Source organism: Herpailurus yagouaroundi, unplaced genomic scaffold, assembly GCF_014898765.1.
Source record: "Herpailurus yagouaroundi ecotype Mexico unplaced genomic scaffold, PumYag 219, whole genome shotgun sequence".
In the NCBI taxonomy this organism is placed as follows: domain Eukaryota; kingdom Metazoa; phylum Chordata; class Mammalia; order Carnivora; family Felidae; genus Herpailurus; species Herpailurus yagouaroundi.
The window spans coordinates 2,416,282-2,438,085 of NW_024412450.1; the positions used below are offsets into that span (position 1 = coordinate 2,416,282).

The 21,804-nt window shown below is 41.8% G+C and overlaps 1 long non-coding RNA gene across 4 annotated transcripts in view; it reads left to right on the plus strand.

Moving 5' to 3' along the window:
- The window catches only part of LOC121018381 (uncharacterized), a 38,199-nt gene extending 18,314 nt beyond the window's left edge, over window positions 1–19,885 (plus strand). For 3 of the 4 annotated variants that reach the window (XR_005785181.1, XR_005785180.1, XR_005785183.1), the window contains one exon: window positions 578–2,394. This is a non-coding gene — a long non-coding RNA (uncharacterized LOC121018381). Of the gene's footprint in view, window positions 1–577; window positions 2,395–19,558 lie in introns of those variants that run through there. The other variant, XR_005785182.1, reaches the window with a different exon arrangement.
- The last annotated feature ends 1,919 nt before the right edge of the window (window positions 19,886–21,804 follow it).

The window sequence follows — 21,804 nt, forward strand, 5'->3', positions numbered from 1 at the left end:
CTTTGAGACAGGTGGCAGGAGTTGCCTCGTGAACTGCAGAAATATCCAGGAGGTCATTGTACAGTGTTAATGACACCATGTCCAAGAAAGATGTCTCTATGGCAATGTTATGGCCCGAGCCTTGATTGAAAGTTCAGGGCTCTTGGGATAAATCAGTCAAGTCAGAAACCCCTGCGTCATCCTCATGTGTTTAGTTGTGATGAGTTGGCCAGGCTTAGTTTTGTACATTGAAAAGAAATACACTTTTGCCATTCCAATCACAAGAGCCTGACTGGGAGGGCGCTTAGTGAATCTCACGTGGGCTTTTTATATTTATGTGATGTATTGATGAGTATGAATAGAGAGCTGTGAAAAGAAGCTCAGGGTTGCCAAAGACTTGCCAGCATGCTGGAGTTTGCGTTTGTTTATTCCCTTAGTGGCAGGCATCACTGCTTCCCCCTGGTTGCATTTGTGGATCTGTGCATTAATGGGGAAGGGGAGAGGAGACATTTGAGTCCTGCCTTCAGATTTCAGGGAGGGAAGAAAGACAGAATTTTACATGGGCTACCAGGTAATGTATGTTTTTTCCCCCTCATAGAAAGCTGGGACTGAAAGAATGGGAGCAGGTGGAAGGGGAGAAGCAGCTGTCAGCCACAGAGGAGAAAGTCAAATTAGCTGCAGAAGAGCTTCAGAACTACAAGTGAGTTCAGCTCCTACCACCATTTCATGTGATGGCCATTGTATTACTTTGAAACTTTGTACAGTGTTTAGAGCCAAGTAGCACACAAATATACACATTCAAGAGACTTTCATTTATATAGAGACTTCAAGAGAGATGTGACATTTTCCAGATGTTAAGTTAAAAATATTAATCTAAATAGGTTAAAGTAACTAAAGATTTCCTGATCCTCATTGCTGGCCAGACTATTTGGAAATGTGGTTCCTGAACATGTTTCTGGAGGTGCTGGAAATGATTACAAACCTCAGGGAGCAGTTAGTTTGAGGATGAATCACATCGACAAGTATGACCATCCCATTTTAGATACCCACTTGTTGTAATCATGAGAAATATGATAAGGATACAAGGAAAAGAAGATTTGAGCTTTACAATTAAATATCCTCATTGCAGAATTAGGGAGCTGTCCCCACAGGTAAGGAGACCATGTCAACGTGGAGCCCTACAGGCATTAAATAATAAATCCAAGATGATGTAGTGATGGCTTTGAGCTTTCTGTACTCTCCTCCTCATGTGAAATGTGTCTTCTATGATTGGGTCATGTGTATGAGAATTCAGTTCTTATAATGGGAACCTGGGCCAATTAACATCACCCTCCACATGGTGCTTCATCTGATGAAAGCCATTGCATGTCCAGGAGAACACTGGAAGAAACACCAGAACAGCTGCAGCAGTCAGAGCTCACCTTCGGGCACCAGGTAGCCTGCACTCTGCCTAGTAGTTCCTGAGTGCTTCAGCACATAACACAGATGATCATAAAGGGGAACTGAATCTCTCCACATGGGTTTTATTGCTGACTGTTTCAGATTGCTCTTTGTGAGAAGGCACTTCAAGACAACTGGGTAAGAATGTTTTTCTCTCCTCCTCTTGTGCACACCCTGCCACAGATAAATGTGGATGTATTTCTCTCTGGAGCTCAGGGCTCATGATCTGGAGAGGGCAGTGGCAGAGCAGAGCAGGGAGGTTGCCTACTTGAAATGCAGGTACAGGATTTTGACATATTTCTTTTAAGGGCGCTGTGAGGTTTTTAAAAAGGCTAAACCCTTTGGTGTCCAATGGAGGCCTGGGTGTGGTAACTCTTAGTGAAACTGATTCATCTCGATGTTCAAGACTGGAAGTCATCCAAAAACAGAGGCTTCCAGAGGAATTCAGGAGGCACAAACGAATGGCAAGAGGACCTGACAGGGAGATCCCTCCATGGAGAGGTACAGAGCACATTGTGAAATGCAGTAGCTTAACTTCTGTGATAACATCTGCACAAATGGCTTCTTGTTCCAGTGGGTGTCATTGGCTTGGTCTCATGCAAACAGTCCCAGGTGGTTACTAGAGGGCACAGGTTGTCTCACAGTGGTGACAGGACACTGGTTCCCTCAGATGCCCCGGCCAGCAGGGCTCATTGGGTCTGTCCCTTGTGAGTGGTGGAGCTCACACCCCTTCACTGACCGTGGGCCCCCCTGAAACCTCCCGGTTACAATTAACTGGAGAGTGGGTACTAGAATGATCATGGGTCAGCACCCCTTCCACCTTGAGACAATGTTGAAGGCTGTTTCTTTTGTTTCACATGAATAATGTGAACAACAGCATGAATTGGAGGCTGTATGTCCTGATGAGCTTTCTTGAATTGGCCTTTGGATAAATGCTCATAGAAAATACACTTTGATTAAAGAAAGCAGACATTTCTTCCTCTGTTTACAGGTCCCTTTATTATTTATTTATTTATTTATTTATTTATTTATTTATGTATTGTGAACTATAGTACTCAATTAGTAAAGTAAATCCTTGTGAAATTTCACTCCTCTAATGTTATTTTATTAGTGTAACTCTGAAACTTTGCAGCTCATTCCACATAGCATTAACCTTTCCCTTCCTCATTACTATAGTATTAGTCTCCTTAAGGTCATTTCTTTTCATGAATACTTACATAATCCCTTGTCAGATACATAAGGCAGATGATATATACAGTACACCACTTGAAAAATCCCACACATGCCTTGTAGAAAAGGACAGTGTGCTGTTCATGCTGACATTTACAGACATTACCCTAACTAAGCCATGCATATTTTAATTTTTAATCTGTGATGAATTGTTGTTTCCCATGATGTGTATTAGGAAACCCTTCTTTTAGTGTTGATTTCCAATGAATTGAGCCCTGACTTGTCCGCAGTTGGCTGATTAAAAAATATCCAAACAAAGCCTTCTGGTGCTTTCCTCAAGACTCCCCTGTGTCCCAAGGGGTCACCTTTGCCATGTGGAAAACCCTCTGTTTTGGGACGCCTGGGTGGCTCAGTCGGTTAAGCATCTGACTTCAAGCCCCGCATCAGGCACTGTGCTGACAGCTCAGAGCCTGCAGCCTGTTTCAAATTCTGTGTCTCCCTCTCTCTCTGACCCTCCCCCATTCATGCTGTCTCTCCCTGTCTCAAAAATAAATAAATGTTTAAAAAAAAAAAAAACCCTCTGTTTCTGGTAAGGGACCTGATTGTAGGAAGAAGTGCAAGATGGTGGAGGAAGGCACGGAGGTTTTTTGGTTTTTGTTTTTGTTTTTGTTTTTGTTTTTGTTTTGTTTTGTTTTGTTTTTCTACCCAGTCTATGCAAATCAGAATAAATGTCCATCCATTCTTTGGCCTCTATCAAATGCAGAACCTGGTGCAGCTCTGTGAGGAACAAGAATTCAGTCCCTACTATGGACACAGAGAAGGTCAAGGGAAATGATGTGACAATTTTCAGTTGTAAGTCTCTCTCTGGAATCTTTTGTCTCTTTATACAGCACTCTCTCCTGGTCTTGTCTCTAGGTTGTGTTTCTGAGATATATCTACGGTGTTATTTACTTTACAAAGAGTAAAACTCTTTCCCAAGAACCAACAGGCCTCTCTGTTCTTAGCTTGTTTGTCATCTTTGGTGGTACCTCCAGCAGCCATAAGTGTTTAGAGGCTGAGGACCACAGGGCAGTCACTGTATGTTTGTGGAAATAACATGAGTAGGATGACATCTCACTCCACACTTACGTCTCCTGGCCTGGCTCAATTTTTCCAGACCTCCTTTCATGGGAATATTCCTGAAAACTGAAACAGTATTATTGTTGTTCTTTTACTCCTTTTCTGTCAAGAGTTAGTCATTAACCTGGTTAGAACATTGGTTGTGATCCTCACTAACTGAAAAACATGAAAAGTCCTACTTTCTGCGATGTGCTTAGCAATTTTGAATGCTCTTAGTCAAAGGTTAATTTTTTCCAAATTTCATAATTCATCAGTTTTCCCATCTCTGGGAAATGTGCTTTTGCAGAATCACTGCAACTGTTCATGTAGTAAAAATATTATGAATTCTCAGGGAAGACATTTTTGCAGTAGAACACTGCAATGTTTTCAGTGAGGAAACCCTGCATTAATCCAGATATTGTGGACTTTTCCCAACTACCAGCTACCTCGCAGTAGCACCAATCCAGGTGGGAGCTGAGGTAGACTTATGGTAGTAGTTTTTGGGGTGAGACTTATGATGTCTCATATTCCTCCCAGTGTTTTCTTTATTTTTTCTTTTTCTTTTTTTTGCAATGGCTGTTTATTTATTGAGCAGGAGAGAAAGAGAGACAGAACACAAGCGAGAGAGGGGCAGAGAGAGAGAGGGAGACACAGAATCCAAAGCAGTCTCCAGGCTCAGAGCTGTCAGCCCAGAACCTGATGAGAGGCTCAAACTCATAACCCATGAGATCATGACCTGAGCTGAAGTCAGACACTTACCCAACTGAGCCACCCAGGTGTCCCTCCTCCCACTGTTTTCTTAGTGATGGATGGGCAGGGCAGAGTTTGAAGACATGATACCCTTTCCTCCCTCACCACCAAGGCGGGGGTTTGTTGTAAGCATAGGGCTCTTTCCAGGTCTTCAAAGCCCATGCCTTCTGCCCTTGAGCCCCTGATGCCTGCAGGGCCCTCCTTCCTCCCAGGTTGTGGAGGCAACCAGCCCCTCAGCAACTTTGGGGTTATGGCTGGGCCACCAAGGGGTCAAGGCCTGGCTGTCCAGACGCTTTCCAGGAGTGGCTTGGAACAGCGATGCTGCAGTACAGGTCAGCATGAGCAGCTTCGGTAAACAGGATTTTCATACACTGCGATCAGGGCCTGGGCTAAAAGATGACAGGAGAGAGGGGGACACAGGAAATGTGGTGCCATGCTTTATGGACAGGGCTGCATAGAGCAGAAGGATGAGGGCCTGGGGAGAGGCAGAGAAAGAGACAGGCAGGGAGAGAGACACTGTGTCAGTGATGGGGGAATTGGGTATATCTGAAGGAGTGAGAGGAAGAAAGAGAGGGGGACAGGGGTAGAGAAAATCAGGGACAAAGAGGAGGCAAGGAGGAAAGGATGGAGCTGGTCACAGTGTGTGGAGGGGGCAATGGGCCACGCAGGAGGGGCTCTGTGATGATGCTCTTAGTGTTGGAGGCAGAAAGGGTATGAACCCTGGGAATGACAGTTGCCTGAGTGCAAGGCTCTAACCTCACTGGGGCAACCTCTGTACAGGCCATTGTCCCTGGGAAGATGGGTCCCCCTCATTTTGCCTGGCGTGTTGGGGCCCAGTCTCAGTATCGGTCATGGAGAGAAATGGCTTGAGGCAGAGTGTGAGTTCCTTAGCAGGTAAAGTCCAGAGTGTGCCCCCATAGGGAATTAATCATCATCTGTCTCCCCCAATGCCCACAGTCCCTGCTCCATTCCCCCCATGCTTGAGCAAGACCTTCCTTATGTTCTAAAATGAGGCATCAGACATTGGGCTGTCCCCAGAGCCTGCAGCCTGGAAGTTGCAAAGATGGATTATTGATCTCAACCAAAAGTATTTGAGAATAAGGTCTGTATTCTACTTTGGGAACTGTGATGGAACCAGGCTGGAATGCTGGCAGAAAAACCAAGTGGCACTAGGAAATCTTGGTGGATTGGAGATTTATTTCACACCAGCGGGCTCAGAGGAGACCGTTTCTCCAAAGATCTGAGCCCCAAATGTGAGCGGGAAGGGTAATTTATCATTATCAGCCTCCATATTTGTGTGTGTGTGAGTGGTATTCACGTGTGCAGCAAACAAGGAAGAAGACCCCAGAGGAGGGGTCTCTAAGTTAGACACCAGAGTTTGTTTTAGTCCAATCAGCCATCTTTGGTGTACTTTATCCACTTCTCCAACATTTCCCCCTTTGATGCCTTACAAAAAAAACTTTTAGTGGGCATCACCTTTCAGTTTTACAGGTTTGTACTCTCAGAAGGCTGAGATATGTGCAGTAGTTTGGTGAACAACATTGTTTTCAATAAAACATACCATGACATTCAGTATACAGGGACCGACGGATACAAGTAAAATTATGGAGAGGAAGGAGCCTGCCAGGGCAGGAAGCCAGATTGCCCAATCTGTGAGATCCCATCCTTTCCATTGATTGATATTCTCCTGTTGTCTATGTTGAATTCTTTCCTTGAGTTCCTTAACCTTGTAACTATTCCTGACTGGTTTATGAAATAGCTACCTTCCTCCCCCCAAAAGATGCAAGTCCCTCCTTTTTCTGAAGTGAGGAGGTTGAGGGCTCGCCTAGTTTGGAGGGTCACTGCTGCCAGAGAGTTTATTTGGCTTTGTAAGGTTACCAGAGAATCTGCCACCCGTTCCATGTCTTCATTTAGCTCTTGAGATAGTCTATGGTATAGTCCTACAGATGAACCTATGCCCCCTATTCCAGTTCTTATTCCCGTTGCAATTCCTGCACCTATCAGAACAGGTAGCAGGATTGCCCGTTTAGCCCAGGACATGGGGCTAAAGGGTGTTAGGAGCTGATCTTCAGTGTACATGGTTATCTCTGGGGTTAGGAAGACGGAATAACATATCGGAGTCCAGTTGGCCTCTAAGCATCAGTGGTCCGAATTAGAACATAGATAAAACACCCCAGGTTGAACATAGGGTTGTATTCCTCTTTAAGGTTATATTTCTTCTGTATAGAGAGGTACCATACATACCTTCAGGGACTGTAAAGATTAGATTGTTGGCATTTGTGAGACAGATCCCAGTGGCCAGGGGTCCAATTAAGACAGAGGTGTTGGTTTTGAGATTTTTAGGAGCTTCCCAGGTCAAAGGGAGAGGAGTGGCTAAGTAAGCCCTCCAGCAGAGGGGCAAGCACATCCAGCAGGTTTGGGTGTGATTATCTATTTTGTGGAGGACTTGTAGAGTAGTGTTAGTCCAACGCTGGAGTGGGGAATTGGTAAGCATCCGATTAAGGGCTGAAAGTCTCAAACCCTGGTAGGCTGCTGGGGAGTGTCGCCTTTATGGCTTATATTAACCTGTCCTGAGTGTCCTTTATAACCATTTGAAGGGCCCTGTTTTGCATCCCTTCCCCATCTGAGATCCCATATTGAGAAAGATAAGTGTAGCAAGCTTGCTTCCCTCTCTGGAGGCCCTTGTTGTGACATGGGCTCCTGACATTTTGGGTTATCTCTACAGTCCAATACTTAGTCCTTGGGGCACTGGATGACTGACAGAGAGTGGGTGTTTTTCCCTTGTAGCTCTCTTTGTGGAGAGAGGTGAAGGCGCTGAATGCCCTTGACCCCCTTATTGTCATATAAAAATCCTGGGGGCAAAGTGGGTAAGCAGCAGTTGTGAGGGTGAGAGAGGTTATAATATACAGGCAGTAATTAATAATCCTACCATTCAGAGGAGGTATGTGACATCCAGCATGCATCTTTTGTCCCATGTCCAGCTTGTTGGTGCAGTCTCCATCAGCCCAGCAGTAAGAAGTAAGATCAGGACTATGACACCAGTGAGGGGCAAAAGCTGGCAGAGTTGCATCCAAACCCCTGAGCTCAGTCTACATGTTGATTCCTCAAGTTTCTGCCATACACAGGTCAGTCAGCTTCCAGGGTGTGGCTGGAGCAGGGCTGGAGTTCTCAGGGGCCAGTGTCTTTTTGAGGGTCAGTTTAAGCGGGTTGACTGGATCTGGATCACTTCTCCAGTTGAGGATTCCTCTGAGCTGGCCTTCTTAGCTCTGGAGTGATGGACCCATGGGGTGATACCTGAAACTGAATCTTCTATTTGGTTGTATGTCTGTAAAGTCAACCTCCAAGTCTTTAAAAGGGGAGGGTTTCTGGTAATTGTCAGATTGGGTTTAGGGAAGATATGGTTTGCATATTTAGAGATCCATCCTCTTCTCCAGTTGTTTAAATAATCATATATCCATGGGGTCTTATTATTATACCCATAGTATAACCAGCACAGAAGATTGCCTATATATGAAATACTGTGACAATTTTCTGAAGTTTATTTCAAGTTGTCTATTTTAGGCAAACAACAAACTTTTAAAGTCAATCACAACTAGAATTTAACACCCATAATGGTGCATTGTTGAAACACAGTTTTTCACTCTACCCACCCCCTCTTTCCCACGATAGCCAAATTGAGACCAATACATTTGTAGAACAATTCCAGTCTTAACAAGTCTGGCCTAATTACTTACGTTAGCTAAGCAAGAATAGCAATTGATCATGAGGATCTTTTAAAGTTTGCTTTGTTGGAACCTTTTATAAGGAATTTCTGGGTTGAACTTTTAGTAGCCTCTCCAGCCCAGAAGCCAAGTCAAATACTTGCCATCAGAGAGGCCTGCAATACCTATAGAATTGGGCGAATTCCTCTTCATGAGGTCCCCAAGATATCCTGAGGTTCCTGCACCGGCCAGGAAGTGACCTTCTTTACTTACCTGGTGAGGCTCCTGGGAAATCTGTAAGCAAGGCACCAGGCCAACATTTCCAAGGGACTCTATGGCTCCATGTTTTATAAAGCCAACCCTAATTCCTTAAAGCCATCTGGTTATATCTGAGTCTTTGAATGTCATCCTCAAATATGACATTCCAGTCAAAGTCTTGGTAAAATAACCAGTATTTCCAAATGGTGACCTGTTATAAGATGAAAAGATTCTTATTGAACTTATACAAACAATTGTAATTGCCATGAAAGAAAGAATACTCATTGAGAGTTTTGAATTGCTGGGGAATTATGTAGAGAGAAAAGATAAATGCTTCAGTTTACAAATGTATACTTTATGACATTTTTGTATATCCTAGATATCTTAAGAAAAAGTTTCCTTAATCTGGAAGAGGAAACATTAGGGAACCAGCAATATTTTCAACAAGAATCACAAAACTATAATCTTCCTCAGTTCATTTAATCCCATGTTCCTAATTCTTGTTCAATTTGAGTACAGCCTTTTAGTTCTGGAAAGTTTTACCCATTTTAGTATTAATCTTAAAGATGTCGAATACATGTACTTATCCCCAAAGTTCTTTTTATAAATCTCCTTGAAGAAGAAACACATTTGTGAGAGAATAAGAACAATTATAAATGGCAAAATCTCAGAAATAGACATCGTTGAAGATCTGATGAGAGTTCATTATGATGCAATTGACAAAGAAATTTGGTTATTTCTGTGACACATAACATCTCAAGTAATCAGAATATTAAGTGATCACCTTATATCAAAACATTAAAATTTTAGGAATTGCATATATTAGGACAGTTACAGCATTTACCTCTGCAATACAATCTAAGGTTTACCATCATATGACAGAGCTTTTCCAAGTAACTTAACATCCCAAATAAAAGGGCCTAATTGGTCAAGAAGACTTCATTTACCATTTAAATCCTGAGAACTTTGTTAACACCCCAGAAGTCATAAGTGCATCCTAAATAGGATTAGAGATCATTACAAATCTTACAATTTTATATGTTCAACCAAAAGGCAATAAAATATCCCAAAGCTGAATGTATAGTGTTATACACTTGTTATCAAAACCTAGCTCCTTTAACATTCAGAAGTTTTAACTAAGAAATCACAGACCTGATACAGTTGAGACCTAAAAATTTTATTTTCCCAGAGGATAAACCTTTGTTTGCATTGTCTTCTCAAGGGCAGATCAACAGTTCAAGAAAACTTTGTCATTTGAGCAGAGAGAAAAGTAGGCTTTCAACCTTATACTAGTGTACTTTTAAAATTCCATTCATCTTAACCTTCTATAACATTCTTTTGCTTCTAAATTTTGTTCCAAGCCACAGAGCCTTGTGGGGGAGGGTTCTCTGGCCTGGAAGGGGAGGAGAAATGGGCGGCTGCCCTGGCAGCACCCTGGCTGGAGAGGTGCAGCAGTGGCAGCAGTGGCAGCGGTGAGTCCGCTGGGGGAGGAGTTTGAAGCTCACAGGAGGAGGGAGGAAGCTTAAAGAGTCATGAAGAGGGGAACATTAGGGGAGCAGTCCGTCGCTTCTTTGGCTCCTGGGGTGAGTCTCTGGATAAAGCGGCTAAAACATTTGCTTGACTCTCCTTGCTCCATCCTGACCCCACTATTCTCCCCTGAGGCGCAGTCACAAAGACAGAGGGATGGGGCACCCTCTCCAATGAGGAGACCAGCCAGATTCCCACCTGGCCATGTTCTGAAGGAACCCAGGTGATGCTCAGCCCCACAGTTCCCAGCCCTGCGACACACAATCAGAAACCATTCTGATAGCACCACAGACCAAACGCCATTCATCATGTAATCTCAGACAGGCCCACTCAGACTCCATGGGTCCCTGGGGACCCCAAGGTGCCTATCTGTGGAGTCACAGAATCGAACTCGGCAGGCAAGCTAGACCGAATTGCACATTCACATTCACGTACACACCAGAGGTTATTATATTCCCTACCATAGAATCCCTACTTGTGAGACTTCTGGAGTCTTGGGGAGTGATCAAGTCCCCATTCCACTCTTGCGAGTGGGCCTGACTACATTGGGCCCCAGCCTTACCGGTTCTGACCCTCGGGTCCAGGATCTCACCTGTCAGGTCTCCTCAAGTCTGGTGGGAACAGCAGAGAGATGCTGGCCTGAATGGGACAGAAAAGGAGACTGCCGAAATTTAGGCAGGTTGCTCAGCCTATCTTGTGATCTCTCATTCCCTCACCGCCTCGCTGTTCTCCCAAACCAGTGGCAACAATGAGCCAGTGTGGTTGGGTTTCCTGGTCAGGGAACCAAATCTGTTATGGAACCAGGCTGGAACTCTGGTGGAAAAACCAAGTGGTACTCAGAGATCTTGGTGGATTGGATTTTTATTTAACACCAGCGGGCTCAGAGGAGACCGTAATTCTCCAAAGATCTGAGCCCCAAATGCGAGCAGGAAGGGTAATTTATAGTTATCAGCCTCCATATTTGTGTGTGTGTGGGGGGGGGGGCGGGGTGGTTTTCAAATGTGCAGCAAACAAAGGAAGAAGAACCCGGATGAGGGGTCTCTAAGCTAGAGACCAGAGTTTTAGTCCAATCAGCCATCTTTAGTGTACTTTCTCCACTTCCCAACAGAAAGAGTTATGTGCAACATGATAGTGCGTTGCTATTCTTACATCTACTGCTGATCTCTGGATTCTGGGTTATAAGTGAGCAGTTTAAAACACCACCACCTTCTCTTACATGAAAAGAGAAACCTATGTCTTTACCCAGCCTTCCTCTGATTGTGAAGACATGGCAATTATTATTTGAAGGCACAATTATCTACCTATGAGTCTGATGGAAATTATTTCATCCATCTTCATCCATAAAGCATATTTTCATTGAAACTATTACCCATATAGAGGTAGGAAACTCATAACAGATGTGTAGCTCCCTCTAGGTATGCATTCTCACCTTGTCACATTTGTGTCATCAAACACTACTGACTGTGAAAAATAAGCTCTCAACATCAAGATGGTGACATTAGAGAATGTGGTATAAAAGGAATTTCATATGTTCTTGATTAGAAATAAATTTTAATGGTGAAGGAGAAACTTAAAGTATTGTCAAATTTTATTGACATATAGTAGACACACCATGTTGTATTAGTTTCAGGCATATATCACAATGATTCCGTGTGTATACATTATGCTCTCCATATACCTAGACAAGCGTAGCTATCATGTGAAGGCATGCAACACTTTCTTATAGGATTGACTATATTCTACAATTTGTACCTTGTATCTCAATGACATATTCATTCCATAGCTGGAAGCCTGTATCTCTTTCTCAAGGGTGTCAATTTTTTATTCAACCCAAGTATTTTCATGGTAAACACCACTGCCTGTCGTTCATTCATGTGTCAACTTGCAGTCTCTATTTCTGGGAATGCTGCTTAAAGCATTACAAGTTATATCATTATATCAATAAATTCGGTTTCATTCGTCATTCAGTAAAAAGGAGAAGGAAAATACTTCTTTGTGTCCCAGGCCCTGTCACTAAGACCCTTCCCAATCTGGAGGACAGGCTTAACCGGACCATACTTAACCCTCAGTACCTCCAGCTGAGCGGCCATGGCCTTGAGCATTGCAGGAATTCCCAAGGCAGCCCCCAGAGGGCGTGCACACACCACGCCCAGGGAGAGGCTGGTCCTCTGCAGGCGCAGCGATGGCCAGAGAAGGCGCCCATTAGGCTTTTCTGATCCAGGGTGCCTCAGAGCTGGAAAGGCTTCCTTGCTTCTGAGGACCCAGTGCCTCTGAGTGTGGGCAAAGAGCCAGAGCTGGGTTTCCAGCAGGCTCCACCCCCGGGTCTGGGAGAGACTCTGGAGCCTTCACAGGCACTTGGTTTCTCCTCACTGTGGGGCTGAGTCCTGAGGCGGAGTGCTGGGCAGCTTCCTAGAACCGCCAATGGTCAGTGAACAGCACAGTCCTTTGCATTTTCTGGGCTGTTCCGTGGTTTGTTCCTCATTTTGCCTGTCGGTATATGAACAAGATGTATTTCAGTCAAGGATCTGTGGATTCAGGGGGTCCTGCGATGCCACGTCAGAGACTGGGGTTGGTTTGTTCCAGGTTCAGGATTGTTTTGGGGGAGAAATCCTGTCACAAATTCGGAGGAACAGGAGTCGCATTCAGTTGGGAAGTAAAGACACCAAATGTTGACTCTCAGGACCTTCTAGAAGAATCAGCTGGGATCCACTATCCCAGTCCTGCTGGAACCAGAGCCAGAGGTAAAAACACAACATGCCCTCCACATCATACATGCTTTTATTAATTTTCAGTGGATATTTTTTTCCCCAACAATGTTGTAGTCATTGAAAACAACTGAAAACCTGAAAACCTTGTGTCAGGCACTTCCCATTATTTGAATGTTCAATATTATTCCTGCGACAGAATTTTTTACACTTATCCTTTCTTGTCTTCGTTGGAAGAAATCTCATCAGTAATATTTTAAAAACATACTCCTTACCTTATCTCCTTTTCAGTTGAGGTTTGGCATATTTTCTAATTTCTCATGGACTGGTGAAACACTGAAATACTTTTAAATCGATTGCAGTTTTTACTAAAAGCTGATTGACAGCATCCCTCTGAGACTGCTGCTGGACAAAGAACTTACCAAGGCCACCTCTCAGTGTGGGCAAGATTGTACTAAGCAAACATTGTGAATCAATTTTAGAAGAAAAAGCCTGATGATAGTTTGTCTTTATGAAAATTGATGCTTAGATCCCCTGTCTGATACATTTCCACTTTTTAAAAATTTTTTCTTTTTTTGCCCATTTTCTCATTCAGAGATTTGTAGACCTGCCTCAGTTTTACATTCACCACCCACTTTATGCTGGTGGACTATTTTTTGAATACATTGTTAGATTCTGTTTGCCAAATCTTGGTTGAGGACATTTGAATCTGTGTGCCTGAACAATATTGACCCCTGGTTTTGTTTTCTTGTAGTGTCTTTATCTGGTTTTGGTATAAGGGTAATGCTGGATTAATTTGGATATTTTCCTTCCTGTTCTGTTTTCTGGAATAGTTTGACAAATATAGGCATCAACTTTTCTTCAGATGTTTGATAGAATGTGCTTGTGAAGTCGTCCGGTCCTGGACTGTTGTCTGTTAGGTGATTTTTGATTACTGAGTCTGTTTCCTTGCTAGTATACCATCTGTTCAAATTTTTTATTTCATTCTGTTTCCGTTTTGATAGGTTCCATGTTTCTAGGAATTGATCCATAAAATCCGATTTGTCCAGCTTGTTGGCATATAGTTTCTCATATTATTTTCTTACAATTGTTTGTATTTCTGTGGTGTTGGTTATTCTTCTCTGTCATTGTTATTTATATGCGTCATTTCTCTTTTCTGATTAGTCTGGCTAGGGCTTATCAATTTTATTGTTTTTTTTTTTTTCATGGAAGCAGCTCCTAATTTCACTTACCTTGTTCTACTGTAGTTTTAATTTCTATATCATTTATTTCTCCTCTGCTTTTAATTATTTTCTTCATTCTGTTGTTTGGAGGTTTTGTTTGTTGTCCTTTGTCTGGCTTTTATAGTTATAAGGTTATGGAGTTTACTTCAGGGTTTTTTTTTTTTCCTCCGAGGCAGACTGGTATTGCTATAAACTTTCCTGTTAGAACCAGTTTTCCTGCTTTACAGAGTTTGGATTGTTGTGTTTTCATTTTCATTTGTTTCCATGTCATTTTGGATTTTGTCTTTGATTTCTTGGTTGATCCATTGTTTAGGAGGATGTTATTTAACTTCCATGTTTCTGTGCCTTTTCCAGATTTTTTTTCTTGTTGTAGATTTCTACTTTCATAGCATTGTGGTCTGAAAAGACGGATAGCAGATATCGATCGGTTTGATTTTGTTTTGGCTTGTTTTATGACCTAATATTTTATTCAGTGTGGGGAATGTTCCATGTGCACGTGAAAAGAATGTGTATTGTGCTCTTTTAGGATGAAATATCCTAAATATATCAGTTAAGTCCATCTGGTCTACTCTATCATTCAAAGTCGCTACTTCCTTGTTGACTTTCTGATGGAATGATCTCTCCATTGATGTCATTGGAGTGTTAAAGTGCCCTACTATGATTGTATGACTATCAATTCTTTACTTTAGTTTTTGACAGTTTTGTGTATTTGGATGTTCTCAGGTTGAGCACATATATGTTTACAATTGTTCTATCTTTTTGTTGGATTGTACCTTTTATTATTATAGTGTCCTTCTTTGTCTCTTGTTACAGTTTTATTTTCAAATCTATTTTTTATGATATAGGTATGGCTACTGCAGTTTTCTTTTGATACTTTAGTTCTATAATTAGTCTCTTGTAGGTATAAGATAGATGGGTCCTATATTTTATTCATTCTATCACCCATTGCCTTTTATTATAAAGAGAGAGAGCACAGGCATGGGATGGTGGGGTGGGGGGAATGGGGGAAGAGAGAGAGAGAGAATGAAAGAGAGAGGGAGAGAGAGAGAGAGAGAGAGAGAGAGAGAGAGAGAGAGAGAATGAGAATGTATCTTAAGCAACTTCCATGCTCAGTGCAGAGCCCAGTTGGGGCTCAATCCCATGATCCTGGCATCATAGCCTGAGCCAAAATCAATAGTTGAAATATCAAGCGATTGAGCCATCCATTTGCCCCTATCTGTCACCCAGTGCCTTTGATTTGAGCATTTATTGTTTCCATTCAAAGTAGTTGATAGATATGCACTTGTCCTTTTATTACTTGATGTTGGTTGTTTCTGAATCTTTCTGATCCTTTCTTCTCTTTCTCTTTTTTATGGTTTGCTGGGTTTCTTTAGTAGCACAGTTGAAATTGCTTGTCTTTATACTGTGCATATGTATTAGTGGTGTTTGATTTGTGGTTATTATTAGCTTTGTACCTAACCACTTGTGCATATAGAAGTCTATATTAAGTTGATAGTTGTTTAAGTTTGAACCAGTTGTTTACTCCTCTCCTCCCCGTGTTGTAGATATGTAGTGTCATATTTCAAAACCTTTCATATCGTGAATACTTTGGCTGATGTTTTACAGATATACTCATTTTTATTGCTTTTGCATTTCACACATAATACTGTCACTTTAGGTGTTTCTTCTCCACTGAAAGAGTCCCCTTTAACATTTCTTGCAGGGGTGGTTTTTTTGGCTGTGAACTCACTTAGTATTTATTTGGGAACCTCATGATCTCTCCTTCCATCTGAATGATAGTGTTCTGGATAGACTCTCTTTGGCTGCAGATGTTTTCCATTCAGCAACTTTGCCATACCATGCTGCTCACTTACAGTTTCAAAGTTTCTTCTGAAAAACATCCAATGACAACCTTATTGGGTTTCCCTTGTAGGTAACTGCCATCTTTTGTTTTCCTGCTGTGAAAATTTTTCTTTATCATGACATTTTGGGTTTTAATTACTATATGAATTCGTGTGGATCTGCTTCTGTTGAATATATTGGGGGTTCTTTGTGCATCCTTTTTCTGGATCTGTTTCCTTCCCCGGATTAGGGAAGTTTTCATCTATTGTGTCTTCAAATAAATTTTCTGGTTCTATTTCTCAGAGTCTGAGAATGAGAGAAAGGACAGAAAAGACCTATTGAAGGTTCTGTGATGAGTCACTGTATTTGCATGCATGGAGGATAGATTTAGGACTCAAATGAACAACCTACATTTAACTTCAAAGAACTGGAAAAAAACAACAATCTACGTCCAATGTTCTCAAAAGGGAGAAAGTAATATATATGAGAGTGGAAACCAATGAAACTGAGACCATGAAATCAATAGAAAATATGAACAAGACCAAAAATGGGTTTTCTAAAGAGTGAAACAAAATTGTCAAGACATTACACCTGATACCAAAGAAACATAAAGGAGACAAAGAGGCTACTATGGCCAAATTAGATGCCAGCACACCGCCTACCTAGAAGAAATGGATAGGTTCTTAGAAACACACAACCTATCAAGATTGTATCAGGAAGAAATAGAAGGTTTGCACAGACCCATTAAAAGAAGATTGTATCAATACAGGAAGATAACCAATACAAGTAAATTGAATCAGTAATCGAAGTTCTCTCAGAGAAGAAAAGTCCAGGACCAGGTGGATTCACTGGTGAATGTGACCAAACGTTTGTAGAAGAAACTAACAGCACTCCTCTCACTGATTCAAAAGGAATGAACACCACCAAACTCATTTCATGAAACTGGAATTACCCTGGTAGGAAGCCAGAAAAGGATACTACCTGAACAGAAAAGTATAGGCCAGTATTCCCGTGATGAATATAGATGAATAATTCCCAATAATATACAGGCAAACCAAATTCAGCATCACATTAAAAGGATCATTGACCGTGATGAAGGGTTTTTTCCCTGTAAAGGAAGGTTGTTTAAGAAATGCAAATCAATAAATGTGACCCCTCACATAATTGAATGAAAGAAAAATCAACCAGAAACAAGACTCTTAACTATAAAGAGGAAAGGGGGGTTACTAAAAGGGAGGTGGGCAGGGGATGGGTTAAATGGGTGATGGGTAAGGAGGGTGCTAGTAGTGAGGAACACTGGCTGTTGTATGTAAGTGATGGATGACTACATTCTATACCCGAAACTAACATTACACTGTATGTTAACCAACTGGAATTTAAATAAAAACTTGAAAAAATAAATACTAAAGAAATACATAAATAAATTTAAACTAAAATAAATAAATATATTTTTAAAAATTAAAAAAAAACTCACGTGACGATGTCAATAGACACAGAAACAATGTTATGAGAAAATTTGGTATCCATTTGTGCTAAAAAAGTCTTTAAAAATTCAGTGTAGAAGAAACATATCTCTACATAAGAAAGGCCATGTATGTGAAGCCCACAGCTAAATCATACTCAATAGTGAAATTGTGAAAGATTTTCATCTAAGATCAGGCACAAGACAAGGATGCCCTAAATATGTGAAGGGGATTGGATGATGCAGGCTTCTCGTTATGGAATGAGTAAATCACAGATAGAAGATATAGCATAGGGAACATAGAGAATGGTATTGGAGTAGTGATGCATGGTGACAGATGGTAGCTACACCTGTGTTAGCCTAGCAGAATGTATACACTTGTCCCATCACTATTTTGTTCATCTGAAATTAATGTAACATAGTGTGTCAGGTATTCCCAAATAACATGATTTTTTAAAAAATAAGGTAAAGGAATTAAATAAAAAAGTTTAATGTAAAAGAACCTGCTAATATCTAATCAAGAAATGCAGTAAAGTTGCAAAATAGAAAGTCACCATATCAAATTCTGTAGCCTTCCTATACACTAACCCAATTATCTAAGAAGAAGTAAAGAAAACAATCCCAATTATAATAGCATCAAAAACAATAAAATGTATAGGAATAAATTTAGCCAAGGAAGTGAAAGATCTCTCTACAGAAAACTATAAAACCTGTGTGGAGAAATGGAAGAAATTCAATTTGGATGAAAGAAACAGGAGAACACACAAGTCAGTGAAAAGCCATTCTATGTCCATCTTTTGGAGGAATTAATATAGATACAATGTCCATACTACCCAAAGCCCTCTAGAGATTCAGTGCTATCTCTATCAAGACTCTGATGCAATTTTTATGCAATTAGAAACATATATCCTAAAATGTATTTGGAACCACAAAAAGACCCCAAGTAGCCAATGCAAGAAAGAACAAAACAGGAGGCATCACACTTCTTGATTTCAAGCTGCATTCTAACACAAAGAAATCAGTTATGTCACTGGCATAAGCACACACACAAGATAATGGAACAGAAATGGAGAGCCCAAACTAAACTCATGCATGCACAGTCAACTAGTATTTGACAAGGGAGTCAAGAATACACAGTGGAGAAGAGTAGTCTCTTGAATAACTGGTGCTGGGCAAAATGGATATTCACATGTATAAGAATAAAGCTTAGCACCTTATGTTACACCACTCCAAGAATTAACTTGAAATGGATTAAAGATGTAAATGAATGATATGGAAACAAAACTCTTCCTCATCGTTTCAGCTCTTACTATGCCAAGACGGAGCTGTTGAGGTGGTGAAGGGCTGGGTGGAGAGTAGTCCTGGACATAGACGACTGTGTATATGGAACAGACTTTCTTTAGTAGTCTAGAATTATCCCTCTGATTCTTTAAGACTAGCCACTTCTTTTCCTACTTTTGCAGACACAGCTAGTACCCTGCGTGCTGCCAGCAATGCACTGCTTTGTCTCCTCCAACTCCTAGAAGCTCTAGGTGGGACCCAGTGGGAAGGGTGGAGTTTAGTGGCACTGATGCTGCCCTGTTGAAACCAGGTGGAGAGGAAGCAGACAGGTACTATTCCAGCTTCACTGGGGTTCAGGTATGTTAGTGCTGGTGTTAGTGTTGGATTTTTCACCTTTTAACCTAATACATCTCAAAAGTTTAATTTCTGTCCTGCAGGTCCATGTGGTTTCCAGAACATTTCCTCCCTTTCCAGAAGTACCCTCCATGTCATACCCCGTGGGTGGCCCTTTATCACCATCCATGGGCTTTGGGCCACCCCCACCTTCTCCAAACTGGGGTTCTCTGGGACCTCACCGTCCACCTCCATCGTCTGGAAAGATGATATGAACAGTATGAGTTGACTTATAAAACAAGTTTTGTCTTTTACTTGTTATGTGTTTGGAGAAGATGCAGTGATGGCACCGCAGGGCTTTCAGGTCAGCCTGAGTGAGGACGTTGTAACGTTCTTCAAGTTTCTCAGGACATGCATGAAATGGGCAGTCATTTCCATATAGTGAGCTGGGCAAAACGTGTCTCTGATAGAGAAGGAAAGAGGCCTTATACATGCTGACAGACATAGCACTCCCTAGGATGTAGCTTGTACAGAGACCATGTGCTGGGCTCTCTGAGGGATGAGACATACCCCTAACTTTATCTAGCTAGTTAAGACCTGAGCTGTTCACAGCTGCTTGATTAGTTATAAAGACACCCGAACCAAGGCCCTGTAAACCTTCCTCAAAGGACAGGATCAGATGTCTCTCTTGTCCTCAAAGGTCACCTGAGGTACCTGAAAAACGCTCTGCCCCCAGTAAGGGACCCGAGAGTGTGAAAGAGTTGAATGTAATGAAACATGTGGCAGATGGTTTATTTTCCTTCCACACAGTCTATGCAAGTCAGAATCAACCTCCATCCACCTCCAGCCTTTATGAGACCCAGGACGTGGTGCAGCTCCCATGGGGCATATCAGTTGTGTCTCTACCAAGGATGCAGAGAAAGACAAGGTAAATTCTGTTGCCTGTTTCAGTTGCAATGCTTTCTGGAAACTTTTATCTGGCGTTGTCTGGTTTTCTATGTCCTCTGGTGTCTTTACTGTTTGATTTACATCCTCACAAGCCTCCAGGCTTCTCCAGTTTAACATCATCATGTTAGCTAGCACCTCTGGACGCCACAAGTGCATGGAGGCTGAGGACCACGTGGCTCTCACTTTGTGTTTGTGGAAATAAGTTGAGGATGACACTTCACTGCACCCTCAAGTCTTCTGGAGGGTCTGACTCCTTCCGCACCTCCTTTACATGGGATTATCCTTATTATTTTCATTTTTTCCTATTTCAGAGTATGCCATGAATTTGTTCAGAATGTCTGCTATGAGTCTCATGACTGGAAAAGATAAAACTCTTTCCCACATTATACTGTGTGCTTTGTATAGTGCTGAGGGTTCTTAGATAAATTTCAGAATTCATTACTGGTCCTTCTGTGTTGGTAAATGTGCGATAGAGAATTTCTCCAGTTGTCCCCTAGGTAGAAATACTCTGAATTTTCAGAAGTGGCACGTGTAATAAAAAATGTACATGGAACTGCAGTCATGAAAGGAGAGAATCAGTGATTACCTGCAGGGCCAGTACCTCACAGAGTTCTTCAGTTGTGTTTATATGAGCAGGTTTTCTTGTGTCCCAGGAGCAGTTGTAATTGGTACTTTGTCTCATGATACCTTATGGAAGATTTACACCTGAAACGGATACATGTTTCTGTTCATTCTTTTATGTAGAATTTCTACCTCCCTTTCACAATGGGTCAAAACAGCTCTGCAACTCACGTTGTATTTAAAAGCTGAATTACCTGTGAATTAAGATAAACATACTTGAGACCAATGAATGTGCACAGGGAATGTGTTTCTCTCAGAAAACACATTTCCAGGCCCCCTGCAGGACTCCAGGAATCCCCATATCCTCAAAGGTCAGGGAGGCAAGCAGAGTGAGGACAGGCATGGGATGGCAGGTTGAGCTTTGACCCTGGGGTGGCCCTGAATCTCTGTGTGGTGCTGGGCTTTTCTTTCATTCCTTCATGTTCTGTCTGTTCTCAATGTGCAAATAAAAAGTCTGCAGATCTGGTGGAAGAGGACACCAGAGGGGTCCTGGACACAGATGCCTGCCTCTATGGAATATACTCCTTTATTAGACTGGCATTATTGCCATCAATCTTCTAGAAAGGACTTCTTGGCTTTCTGCATTTGTAAACATGGGCAGTGACGTGTGGTGACAGTAGTTTTTCCTTGTGCCATCTGGTACCTTCAGGCTGTATGTGGGACCTTGTGGGAGGGTAGAGTTTTCTGACACTGATGCTCCATTCTACTAGAACCCATGAATGAACAAGGGGTCAGGTGCCGATACCTACTTCATTGTGTTTCAGCTCCTGTGGGCATTCTGTTTCTGTCTGTCATACCAACATACCTGTCACTTCTTTTTATTTATTTATTTATTTATTTATTTATTTATTTATTTATTTACTTATTTATTCAATATATGAAATTTATTGTCAAATTGGTTTCCATACAACACCCAGTGCTCATCCCAAAAGGTGCCCTCCTCAATACCCATCACCCACCCTCCCCTCCCTCCCATCCCCCATCAACCCTCAGTTTGTTCTCAGTTTTTAACAGTCTCTTATGCTTTGGCTCTCTCCCACTCTATCCTCTTTTTTTTTTCTTCCCCTCCCCCATGGGTTTCTGTTAAGTTTCTCAGGATCCACATAAGAGTGAAACCATATGGTATCTGTCTTTCTCTGTATGGCTTATTTCACTTAGTATAACACTCTCCAGTTCCATCCACATTGCTACAAATGGCCATATTTCATTCTTTCTCATTGCCACGTAGTACTCCATTGTGTATTATATAAACCATAATTTCTTTATCCATTCATCAGTTGATGGACATTTAGGCTCTTTCCACAATTTGGCTATTGTTGAGAGTGCTGCTATAAACATTGGGGTACAAGTGCCCTTATGTATCACTACTCCTGTATCCCTTGGGTAAATTCCTGGCAGTGCTACTGCTGGGTCATAGGGGAGGTCTATTTTTAATTTCTTGAGGAACCTCCACACTGTTTTCCAGAGTGGCTGCACCAGTTTGCATT